Source organism: Ixodes scapularis, unplaced genomic scaffold (genome assembly GCF_016920785.2).
Source record: "Ixodes scapularis isolate PalLabHiFi unplaced genomic scaffold, ASM1692078v2 PGA_scaffold2__306_contigs__length_199485367, whole genome shotgun sequence".
Classification (NCBI taxonomy): Eukaryota; Metazoa; Arthropoda; class Arachnida; order Ixodida; family Ixodidae; genus Ixodes; species Ixodes scapularis.
Window position 1 is genome coordinate 54,997,947 of NW_024609857.1, and position 12,645 is coordinate 55,010,591.

Sequence of the window (12,645 nt, forward strand, 5' to 3'; positions counted from 1 at the left end):
TCTGAGAATCAATGCGAATTGTATGCGTCGCATGTTGGACCTTGGGGAAGTTGTTTCAGCCCCAGGTAACCGCGTAATCAGAAACTTTTAGCGAGGAAGCTCCTGCGATCTTTACGTCTTGTACTAATCAACGATCTTGCGACATAGCTTTTAGGATAATATTTTCGTATTTTCTAGCTTCCTTTGAATGTTGGAAATTTCTGAGCGCCGAAGCGAGAGGTATACGTCGTGCGTAGAGCCTAGGGGAAGTTGTTTCAGCCCTGGGTCACCGAATAATCACAGCCACTTTAAGCGAGGAAGCGCCTGCGACCTTTAACCTTTTGTAATAATCGACGATTTTACGAATTGACAGTTCTAAAGACTTTGATGAACGTCCTTGCGTTGCAGTAGCTTGCATTTGATCGCAGTGTTTTTTTTTTTTTTTTTCAAGTGACAAGCTGGCGTTTGCTCGAATGACGTATACGAAATGACCTGCTCTATAAGAATGCATTAACACACTATTAAATTTATATGCTCAGTGGTGTGTTCGTCTTTGTAATTAACAATTTACAGACAATTATTTTTTACGACTGTAATATTTATTTTCTGTAGCTGGGCCCGTTTTGTACTCATTAATGTCCGTGTGCCACGATGCTATCATCATGCGTGTATGGTTCTAAATATCCTCTTTGCAATGCCTACAAAAGAAAAAAAATGACGTCAGCCGAACCCAGGTCCCGCATTTGGCACGAAAACTGCGTTACTCAGACGTATGCGCTCGTCAACAATCAGTTCGTCGATGAATATTTGGATTCGCGTTCGTGGCGAATGAGTGCACATGGGTGCACTTGCGAATGACAAGTTCTATGGTGTGCTTAAAAAGCACGGTGGAAGCTTGGGGTCATCGCACCAGTGCCCTAGCATGTCACGACCGCGTGATTCCACTGTTCTCTTTTGAGTTGAGGATTAAAGCTAAGGAAGAAGAAGTTAAAGAATCATTTCATGACCATCATTTCATCGCCCCTTTAACACTTGTATGCGCGCTACATCAGATAAAGATATTGACATTTTGCATGCCGGTAAACTTCCGGACGACCACTTGGCCTGTCGGCAAGAACACCTCATATCCGGCGTCCGTCTCTTTTGATGGCGTTAACAATCCTCTGTAGACCACCGTGCTGTCCTGCTTGGTTTAACCCCGTTGACTGTTCATCGCCCAAAACGAGGGTGATACCGTCGTCGACGTCGCTCCCCGCCAGTCGGTGAGATAATCTCATCTTGAATGAATGATTGGGTCTTGAAGAAGTATGGTGCTAAGCACACATTCTCTTATTATGGGGCAGTCGAGCAGCAGTCATGTGTCAAGGCAATCGTCCTGTGGTGGCCGGCGTAATCGGATTTTGTTCCATTGGAGCGAAGTCCGAAAGCACAGGGACGGTACGTTCATCCCACGAAGCCGCCGCCATCCCGGCGGCGCGGAAAACCACTCGCCTTGTCCGTGCACGCTGCAAATCGTCTCATTTCACAGAAGAAAGAGACACCGCTCCTCCAGAGGCCCGTGCCGTACCGCCATGCAAAGCGTCTTTTAGGTCTTTTACCACTTTTCAATTAACGAATAGAGATATCAACTAGATAAAGGTTGCCGCCCGGTGTCGCTAGCAGTACGGTTACCATAGAAACCTCTCAGGCCCAAAATGGCGATAGACGCTTCTGACGTCGTGTATCTAGAGAATTATGCGCCGTGTCGCTACTCTGGCAGCTACGCTGCCATATAGAGTGGCTCTAGCTAGCCCCTACAGTGTTCCTAGCTTCGCCCCTAAAAAAAACAAGAAATAACCGCATCTCCACGTGGTGAATGATGTTGATTGGGGCGAAGCTCTGGTGGTGCTTGCCTGCGTAGACAGTGAGCCGCAGCATGCCGAGCCTTTCGTTCGTTTTCATCCATGTCAGAAAGAGAATGTGTGGTATGGAACGTGGTTATATACGCATTTGAGCATTTGACCGCAGCGTGACATGGATGAAAAGGAACGAAAGGCTCGGCATGCTGCGGCTCAGCGTCTACGCAGACAAGCACCACCAGAGCTTCGCCCCAATCAACATCATTCACCACGTGGAGATGCGGTTGTTGTTTTGCTGTTGTTGTTGTTGTTTTTTTTTTGTTTTTTTTTCCCCAGGATAAAGGGGTTTTATCTTTTCTGCGACCCAAACACGGTTGACAGACTGTCTAGCGAATGGTCCGCACGGACCGCACGGCGCGCGGCTGGTGATATCTTTTCTTATGTTCTTCGGGAACAGGTACCGACCGTAGCGTGGCGCCAGCAGGCTTCAGCAGCAGCACGCAACAGGATGCATCGCTCGCATGTTTGCTTGGACCAAAAGAGCGCGTTTCTCAGGCATGGAAGCGCAAGGGCGTTTTTTAGTCCCGAATGTTCTTGCGCCATCGTCGAAATAAGGCGCGTTCTCGGATCTCCCATAAATAGCCACTGCTGGCAGCCGGCGCCTCTCGTGACGAATGAGGACGAGATCCCGCGAGGTCCGCTAGGCAAGCAGGTCAGAACCAGATAAGGCCGCCGCGCCTTGCGCGCCTTCGATTGATATGCGAATATCCTAGAAAAAAAAAAAACTTTGTGCAGCGCCACGAAGTTAAAGCGTGACGAAACGCTGAGGCCGCGGCCATGTATATGCTCCGTCCCCTCATAAGCTGAAACTGCAGTAGAAGCTTATGAGCTTTTTAGACAAGTAGAGCGCGACGTCATCACGCTCCCGGCCATAGCCACTCGCGGAGAGCCGGTCAGGTGATAAAAGGGAGGCGGCTGATTGCTCGCCTGACTCTTATCTTATATGCTCGCAAACCAATTGAAAAAACCAGCAAGAAAATCTAACTGGTCAAGCTGGCAATAGACTTCTTCCAAAACCGACGCGCCCCATCGCGGCGAAATACCACGCACGCAGTGCACTCTGGGAACTAGTTGGCCACTCAGTTTCGGTTTCGACTGAGCAGCTTCATCTCATGCAGGGATGGGCAAAATACATGCAAATATGTATCGAAATACAAATACAAAATACTTCGTCAAAAATGTATTTAATTACAAATCTAATTACATTTCCAAAAAAGTATTTAAGTGCAAGATACAAATACAACCAAATGTATTTGGTCTCCTCCCAAATACTTTTTCAAATCCATTCCTCAAAATTTGCGTCAGCGACTTCAGGGCACCTGCAACGGGTTTCTGGATATCTCATTTTAATCTTGCATCGCACACTCGGGAGTTAGTGTGCGAGGCTCTAGTAACGTAATAGAAATATAATTTTAAAAAAAATGTGATCAGCTTGGACGCAGTAGGTAAAAAAAAGTACAGAGCTTCAAGCAGCTTTTTTTGTCGATAACATTTTGGTATAGACCAACAAAGAACCGAGATGACCAAGACGCGCAGCAATAGCTAGAGAATTTTTTATTGTTGCAACTCGCACCAGTTACGAAAATCTGGACGACCCCCGCCTTTAGAATGTTCCAAGCAAAAATATGGATGGAAATCAGGCTGGAAAGCATAACGAGTTGTCACAGGCACTTATTTAGCCAGTCTGCCTGAGAACGTCGATTTCGTCACTATTTTTGCCCTGGACTAGCACCGTAACCACAAAGTCACTAAACGCTTGTGCTTGATTGAGAGACACTGCATTCGGTGCAGAACGTAGTTTTCTTCCTGCTCTGGACAGTGACAATAAATTTGAGGGATGTATTTTCCACCACAAAATTGTATTTAATTACAATTGTATTTGAAATACCCACGTTTTAGTATTTAAATACACACGTCAAATACATTACCCAATTTGTAATTAAATACAAATGCAAAATACACAAAGTATTTGAAATACGTATTTCAAATACTTCTATTTGAAATACTGCCCATCCCTGATCTCATGCTATCACGCCGCGACCGAACGCGCTGCTTGCGTTTTCGACTACCTGACTTTTCACGAATGTACAATACACTCAGTCTCGAGCGATACAAAAACGAAGACCGCGGCACTTTCCTTGGTTTCCGAAACACCGGATATTGTGCGTGCGTATGGAAACGCAGTATGACGTGACTTAGTCACCTCACCCACCAGTGCATCTTTGAGCTCGTGTCAGTAATACCGTCTAGTACCAGTGAACTACAAATGAAATTTGGTCACCTTGAGCCCTACACGTATTTTGTTTGACAAACGTCCGCTTCTTGTTACTTCATTGGGCGAAGAGCAAGCCGCATCCTCACAGGAGTATCAACGTTGAGCCAGCGTTGGCGCATTAACTTTTAAAGGCTAACTGCAAAGGAAAAAAAAAGTGTTTTTGTAAACAGCCTAATTGGGACAAGCATGTCACAAAACAAATCTTCCGCGAAAAAAACAATTTTTTTAGCAATATTTACGCCACAGGACGTAATTTAGTCGGAGTCACAACCTATCCACATTTGAAACTCCCGCTCTTTCGACGCGCGCGGAGTGGCTGGAATACGTCACTCCGTCACGTAGAGCAGCCACTCCGTGACGTAAATACCAACTTTGTGGCGCGCATTTTAAAACGAACGAAATAGCAGCAAACTAAAATCAGTCCCGCGCGATAAATATTGCAGTAAAAAAATTTGTTTTTGTTGGAAAAATTGTTTTGTGGCATGCTGGCCCCAATTAGGCTGTTTATATATACACTTTTTTTCTTTGCAGTTACCCTTTGAGGAAACGCCATAAATTCGACCTCACTACTGCACAAAAGTTACTATGATGTCTTCCTCGCGTCATCACATATCTTACACTAAAATTCTACGCAGATATAAGATTAAGTTTTCGTAAACGCTGAGATCGGTTAACTACGACGGAGGCCCTAAGATGCGTCCCCTACTCCTCGCTAAGCCTTTTTGGACGACCTTTTACTGACGCCCAAGGTCTGTGCCTGAACGGAAAGCAAACACATAACAAATATTATGGCTATTAGCAACTGTCAAATGCGCTTTGTATAATTTCGTTCGTTTGGCGCACCGGGGTTCATGCCGGTCCGGCGAGCTTCCACTGAATGGTGCGACATTCTTCACACAAGTGCTCGACTTTTGCTTTCTTTAAACGGTTTCTATGTGCGAATGTGCCTATATAATTGCAGGATTACTTTATGCGTATACGCGATATTGAATATTAGTGAAATGCAAGCGGGTGGAAACTTCACTAATTCGTGCGGTGCTGCGGGGCAGTACAGATAAGCGATGAGAAGTGTGTTCAAATGGAGCTTTTCAATGGCGTCTCCGAGTTTTACCTCGCGTATGTGTATGAAGAAAAACAGTAATTGCAAAAAGTTATATTTCGTCCATGGACGCACGAAACAAACTAACTTCCTGATCAACAACACTAATGTAAAGGCGCGAGCTCGATGTATGCATACTTACTGGAGTCTACAGCTTGTTGATTCGTACACAAGCAAGGTCCCCGAGCTTCGCAGCGTTGAGATTCCCAGCACTGGCTAGTTCACATACTTCGAAACGCTAACAGAAAGGCTCAAGTACAAAAATACAACAAGCATGCGTTAAGACAAACGATACGTCTCGGGCTTGTGCTAAAGCTTTGAGGTCTGGCCATTTAGGTTAGTTTAGAGACCAAAAATGACGCTCGCGGGACCAGAAAACATAAAATAACGGCCGTTTATAGTCCACGCTCTGTGTATAATATCTTGTCGACGTGTCGATCGAAACCGAAACCGTGGCACTCTTTTCCCTCGCCAACTAGTTCCCAGAGTGCAACGCGCGCCGTGTTGCATGCAGGGCTTTATGGAAGTAGTCTATTAAGCTGGTCAAACTGTCAGTGTGGTAAATAAACTGGTTTAACTGGCAATCAAGCTGGTTTAAGCTGGGCAAGCTAGAATTTGAGGTGGTCAGTCTGGTTTAAGTAAAACCCAGCATGGTCTAACTAGAATCTGGTTTTAGATTGTGGGAGACAACGAGCCACGCTGAACGTGGATGGACGGCGCCCGGCCCGTTGCAAGAAGCGACAATCGCTTCAACGTTTCCCGATACGACTCGCGCAGCTAATGTTTGCTCCTCTCGTGATCCGACGAGTGAGCTTTCTGTGTCCTGGCCGAAACTCGGTGGGACGGCAAAGGGGATAAGGGGAGTCAACGGATTATAGTGGTACCCGTTATTCTTCAAGTCTATGATAATCCCCTCCCGGCAGACGAAGTCCTGTCCTAAGATCACAGGGATTTGCATGCCTGGCAGATACAGAAAACGCTGCCTCCTTCGACTGCCGTCGAGGCTAAGGTGAAGGCGTATAGCGCTTTGTGCCCTAGCAGATCCTGCTGCTAAACGCAGCGTGGTGGAAACTTCCCGCACGTGAAGTGCTCGTCGGCGACAGTCTTCGTAGACTCTGTCGCCGATTAGGGAAAGAGTCGTTCCCGCATCGTCGCCGAAGGACGAGGTGCTGAAGATTATGCCGGTGCAGAAGCAGACGCGTGCCGGCCAGCGCACCCGCTTCAAGGCCTTTGTGGCCATTGTGGACTTCAACGGCCAGTGCTCCAAGAGCTCCAAAGAGGTGCCAGTCCTGCCAAGTGCTCCAAAGAGGTGGCCACGGCCATCCTTCAAGCCATCATCCTGGCCTAGCTGTGCGTCATCCCCGTCCGTAACGGCTATTGGGGAAACAAGAGTGGAAAGCGCCACACCGTACCCTGCAAGGTGCGTGCTGATGCGGCTAATCCGGCGCCCCGCGGCACAAGCATCGTGTCCGCCCCAGTGCCCAAGAAGCTGCTGCACATGGCGGGCATCGAGGTCTGCTACACCTCGGCCCGCGTCTCGACGGCCACGCTGGGCAACTTTGCCGAGACCACCTACCTGGCCATCCAGCAGACGTACAGCTGCCTGACCCCGGACCTGTTGCGGGAGCGAGAGCTCATCAAGTCCCCCCACCAGGAGCTCACCAATCACCTGATGCACGTCCACCGCCACCAGCAAGGCGGAGATGGGCGACTTGGAGTCCAGTGACTCGGTCCAGGGACTCCGGATGCTCCGGACCCCCCCGGAGTTTGAGGCTTGAGGAGTGGGGAGTGTGGGAGACAACGAGCCACGCTGAACGTGGATGGACGGCCCCGTGAGCGGCGAGGAAGAAGAGAAAGGGACGCTCGTGGTAGGTGCGCGTGGACAGAGTTCGAGGGGCCGTGACGAACGAAAGAGGTGGTGCGGAACGAGCCCAGGGAAGACCCGGACCACAAGGCAGCCTTGGCCTCCGCAGCACAACTGAAGTATCGATAAAGTGTTTGTCTATCATAGCGCTCCTTGTGTGACTTCCTCGGAGCGAGTAGAACTCGGCCTGATCGGGAATTGTCAGGCGACCCACATAACTGTGGTGGTCAGCCCGGCTAGCTCAGTCGGTAGAGCATGAGACTCTTAATCTCAGGGTCGTGGGTTCGTGCCCCACGTTAGGCGCCAGTTATGTGGGTCACCTGACAATTCCCGATCAGGCCGAGTTCTACTCGCTCCGAGGAAGTCACACAAGGAGCGCTATGATAGACAAACACTTTATCGATACTTAAGTTGTGCTGCGGAGGCTAAGGCTGCCTTGTGGTCCGGGTCTTCCCTGGGCTCGTTCCGCACCGCCTCTTTCGTTCGTCACGGCCCCTCGAACTCTGTCCACGCGCACCTACCACGAGCGTCCCTTTCTCTTCTTCCTCGCCGCTCACGGGGCCGTCCATCCACGTTCAGCGTGGCTCGTTGTCTCCCACAAGATTCAATCTGGTGTAGCTGGGAACCAACCTGGTCCTAACTAGTCAAACTGGTCTTCCATGGAGCCAATGTAGTCAAGGTGGGAGACAAGCTGGTTAAGATGGTAAAACTTCAAATCGTGCTGGTCAAGCTGGTCTTGCTGGGAGCCCGCACGCCAATGTCGGCTTGGGTGGGAACAAGGCCACTTTCTGTGCTTTATAGAAGAAAGTGCGCTCCGGGCGCTTTACGATGATAAAAAGATCGTGCTTCTTCCTGCAGATAAGGGCAATTCGACCGTTGTCCTTGACCGGGATGTCTACGACCAGAAGATACAAGACCTGCTTGACCCTCTGCTTATGAAAAACTAAAAAAGGATCCGACACCGCGAATCCAGGCAACGCTGAACAAAATCCTAATTTAAACTAAAAAAAAAAAAATCCAGACTCGAGGGGCCTCCACCTGCCCTCCTTTGTAGGAATGGATCTGCGCCCGGTTTCTACGGCCTTCCCAAGATCCACAAGCCTAGTCTTGCTCCCCGGCCCCATTGTGGACTTTAGAGCCTCACCACTTCGAGCCGTGTCGCGCTATCTTCACCACACCCTCTCTCCTCTCGTGGGAAAAACGGCGACTTACATCAGCAACTCCAGCGACTTCGCGGAGCGCATCTCGAAATTGAAGGTAAGCGCTGAGGAAAGCCTAGTCTCTTTCGACGTAATCTCACTTTTCACAAGTGTGCCGGTTCCCCTGGCAGTTACAGCTGCCAGGAAGGCTCTCGATAAAGACAAAGATCTGCGCAACAGGACCGCCCTTCCGCCATGGGCGCATCCGTCTCCGTTACCACAGCTAACCTGTGCATGGAAGCCACTGAGGAAGACGCCCTGCAGTCATTCGACACTGCACCCAAAATATTTGTGCGGCATGTAGACGACTGCTTCTGCATTCTTCAAAGATCTGAAGCGGACAAATTCCTTTCACATCTCAACCCCATCGAACCGGCTATCCAATTCACAGCGGAACTTGAAAAAGACAATTCCTTGCCTTTTCTCGACGTGCTCGTGAGAAGAGAAAAGGAAGAGTTGAAGTTTTCAGTCTACAGGAAGCGTGTAGACGTTTCTTGTATACTGGACGTTATCTCCAGTTTGATTCCAATCACCCAGCCTGCCACAAAGCATCGGTGGTTAGCACACTGCTGTCTAGGGCGAAGATTACATTCTCGTCTGAGGCTGACAGAAGAAAGAAGGAAAAAACCGTTTGTGCTGATTTTAAAAAGAACGGATAAACGAGCACCTTTATCCAGTGCGTTGCCCGTCGTCAAGCTCGAGATCACAGACACCAGCAACCACAAGCCTCTACACAGCTACGCTCAACCTCGCGTATCTGCGTACCCTACATCAAAGGAACAAGTGGGGCGCTTCCACGCGTGTTAGCCAAAGAAGGAATCAGCGTGGCCCGCAAGCCGATGTCCACGCTTGGGTTACTCATGCCCCGCCCAAAAGATCGTCCTCCGAAAGAAAAAACGCAGGGCGTGGTTTATAAGATCCCTTGTGCAGATTGTGCAGATTGTCTTTAAGGAAAAAATACGCCAACACACACACAAAAAAGAAAATGCATCTCCACGTGTTGAATGATTTTGATTGGGGCGAAGCTCTGGTGGTGTTTGTCTGCGTAGACCGTGAGCCGCAGCATGCCAAGCCTTTCGTTCGTTTTCATCCACGTCACGCTGCGGTCAAATGCTCAAATGCGTATATAACAACGTTTTAAAACACACATTCTCTTTCTGACATGGATGAAAACGAACGAAAGGCTCGGCATGCTGCAGCTCACCGTCTACGCAGACAAGCACCACCAGAGCTTCGCCCCAATCAACATCATTCACCACGTGGAGATGCGGTTTGTTTGTTTTTTACCCTACACGAGCACGGGAGCACGTGCTCACGTGCTCGTGAGTGCGTGAGCTCACGAGCAGGAGCACGTGCACCCGACGGCGGACGGACATGCGGACATGGCTAGCTTCACCCCTAAAACGACGTTCGCAAGCTCGACCACGAGCGCAGCGCAGTCGCTGAGCACTGCGAAGTCAAAGACCACCGGATTGATTTCGACAACACCAGCATTATCGACGCAGAGACTAACAACCGACATAAGCTTTTCATCGAGTCCTATCACATTCAAACGACGCCAGGCAACAAAAATAGGTGACTTGGTGCTTTACCAACAATGTACAGGGCGTCACAAAAGAAAATTTACACGGTCTTTTTTACCGCAAAAATAAACTGGGCATCGCCGAACGCTCATTCTCCGCCCAAAGGTAGCGCTAGAGGTCACAACCAGATGACAAAGTTTCAGCCCGATCCGATAACTTAATCAAAAGTTATAAGGGATTTTCTAAAAATTGCAATGGGAAAATGGCGGCCGACCGAGTTTTCAAATACATGGGGCTCTATGGCCCCAGAAACCGAAAACGGGCAAAAACGGGCTCCATTTTCCCATTGAAATTTTCAGAAAATCACTTATAACTTTTGATTAAGTTATCGGATCGGGCTGAAACTTTGGCATCTGGTTGTGACCTCTAGCTCTACCTTTGGGCGGAGAATGAGCGTTCGGCGATGCCTAGTTTATTTTTGCGGTAAAAAAGACCGTGTAAATTTTCTTTTGTGACACCCTGTACGTGAACGGGCTTCGCCACATTCGTGAAAGAAGACCGGGAAATGCGCCACATCGCTGAGAGAAGAAAAAGAGGACCGAAAAACGCCGCTCCTCAACGGCCACAGTCGCCCCTGACGAAGGACCAAGTCGGTTCGAAACGTAGGGCTCCTACATGTTTAGGAATCGGTCAATTTGTTGCCATATTTTCATAATTGTACTTTATTGTGCTCTCGTTTTTGGTATGCGACCGGGCGCTTCAGGCACGCGCAAGACCTCTCCCACCCGTTCGGCGCCCAAAGCGTCAGCTACATCCTGTTTGCTCATTGAGCCGCTGTGACCTACACACACAGCGAAAAAGTACACCCCTGGACGTGTAAACCGTTGTCCCAGGGCGGACTCCCCAAATGGTGTTCGTTTTACACGCGAGGCTCGGTGTATTTCTTTTGCACCCGAGGTCTCGTGTAAAATGAACATCTTTGAACGTGTACTTCGTTCTGCGATCACACGTCTAGGGGTGTTTTTTTACAATGGCGGCCGTTTGACGCAAGACGGGTTCGACGAGCGAGGCCCAGCGCTTTACACGGCTTTTCGCCGCAGCGAAAGCGTAGTTTGCACGTGTTCGTTCGTAATCGTCCATACGTGCTGAACTACTGCAAGCATTCACCCCCAAGCGCCGACGCCGTATCCATTACGGCGATTACGCGACAGTGGGAGCGACCATCGACTGCATCCAGCAGCGTGCTTCCCCATCGAGCAGGTCTCGTTCGCGTGGCGGTTCAGCCGATCGCCGAGGCCTCAAGCCGGTTGCATTGTCACCGACGCCGGGTAATTTCCACAGCAGTTATCTTTTCGCGACCACAGACATGAACTTTATTGAAAAAGCCCGTTTGCCGCGAGCGACGACGAATAGCTCCGACACCGACCCGACCCTACCCGACCGGCGTTACCGACGTCCCGCTCACCTCTTTACCGCGAGCAAAGTTGTACGCGACGTTTCGACGTATCCACTCATATCTCGTGTGTACGCAAATTTTGCGGCTTTCCGGGTACGAGTCGGCTACCGAAACGGCCAGCGAACGAAGACGAACTGAACGCCGGCGCTATGCGCCATTTAAACACGCGGTTACTTTTCTACTAGACTGTAGCTATGTGGTGTGGTTCCTTACACATAAATGGACTACGTACAAACAAAGCTAAAATAAAATTGGGCGGCTGCTTGCGCCACCTAGTGAGTATGCGGAAAACTACAAAAATGAAGGACATTTCGGCATTTGGGGAAGTGACACGCTCGAACACGGACGGCAGCATACCAACACACACATCACAGCACAGCACATACCACAAGATCAACATACAAGCATCTACATACACAAACAACGAACAGAGGCACTAACAACCCGACACTCCTACTCAATCGCAATATAAATTTGGCTTGCTCTTTATGTTTATACAGCCTTGATGGAGATGCGCCTCAACGGGTAATCGGTCTCTTAGCTGTAGATGAGAAATTTAGCCAGTGCGGTACAACCGCTAACCTGGGATTTTTAACGTGCATCACGCAGTAGTGATCACACGAACGCGTGCCGGTACGAAACTCATCCAGATCGAAACGGGCGGGGGCGGCGGGGATCGAACCCAGGAGGTTCCCAGCGCAAGCTTTCGCTCCACGCTCCGAGCTGAGACGCGTTAGCCCACTCGGCCACTTCCTCCCTTCTCAATCGCAATAGACCTTTTCTGTGTACTCTCGTCCCCAGCCACCTAATAGGCGTATCCGGTATGGGCGATGAAAAAATACTAAAACGTTTCAACCTGTAACTAGTAAAAAAATAAGGGGGAAGCAAAACGATAATGTGTGACGGTTACGCTTATATCCTAAATGCTTTCTCTTGGCGTGGCAAAGGCAAAACAATGTTTTCGCCCATACTGGAAGTGACGTCAATTCAACATGGCGGCGCACTTGCAGAAAAGGTCTATAGAAACCCGCTCGGTATATATAGCAGACTTTTTGTTTCAGACGAAGGTCCGGTGACACCCCCCGTATTTTATATGAACGTAACGATATTACACAATTATTACTTATATAGTACGGCGACATAAATATAATTTGGGAAGGTACACATTTCTCTTAGTCTAGATTATAGCTAAAAGACACCCTATATTAAAAAAGAAAATGTTTCGAGCTAGCCAAAATGTAGCAAAATCTGGTTTCGTTTTCGGAAGTTCGAGCGCTCAAGGCTGGAATGCGCTAGCGAAGTGTGTGCTTGCTTCTGTCAAACTATAATCCATTGTATGACGCTCTCAAAGC

General features: G+C 49.0%; 1 non-coding gene and 1 pseudogene across 1 annotated transcript; both read left to right on the forward strand.

The window, feature by feature from the left end:
• The first annotated feature begins 5,052 nt into the window (after positions 1–5,052).
• Positions 5,053–9,932, forward strand: LOC120842078 (annotated as a pseudogene).
• Positions 7,346–7,418, forward strand: Trnak-cuu. Its single transcript has one exon. It is a non-coding gene; the product is annotated as a tRNA-Lys (tRNA).
• Positions 9,933–12,645: the final 2,713 nt, after the last annotated feature.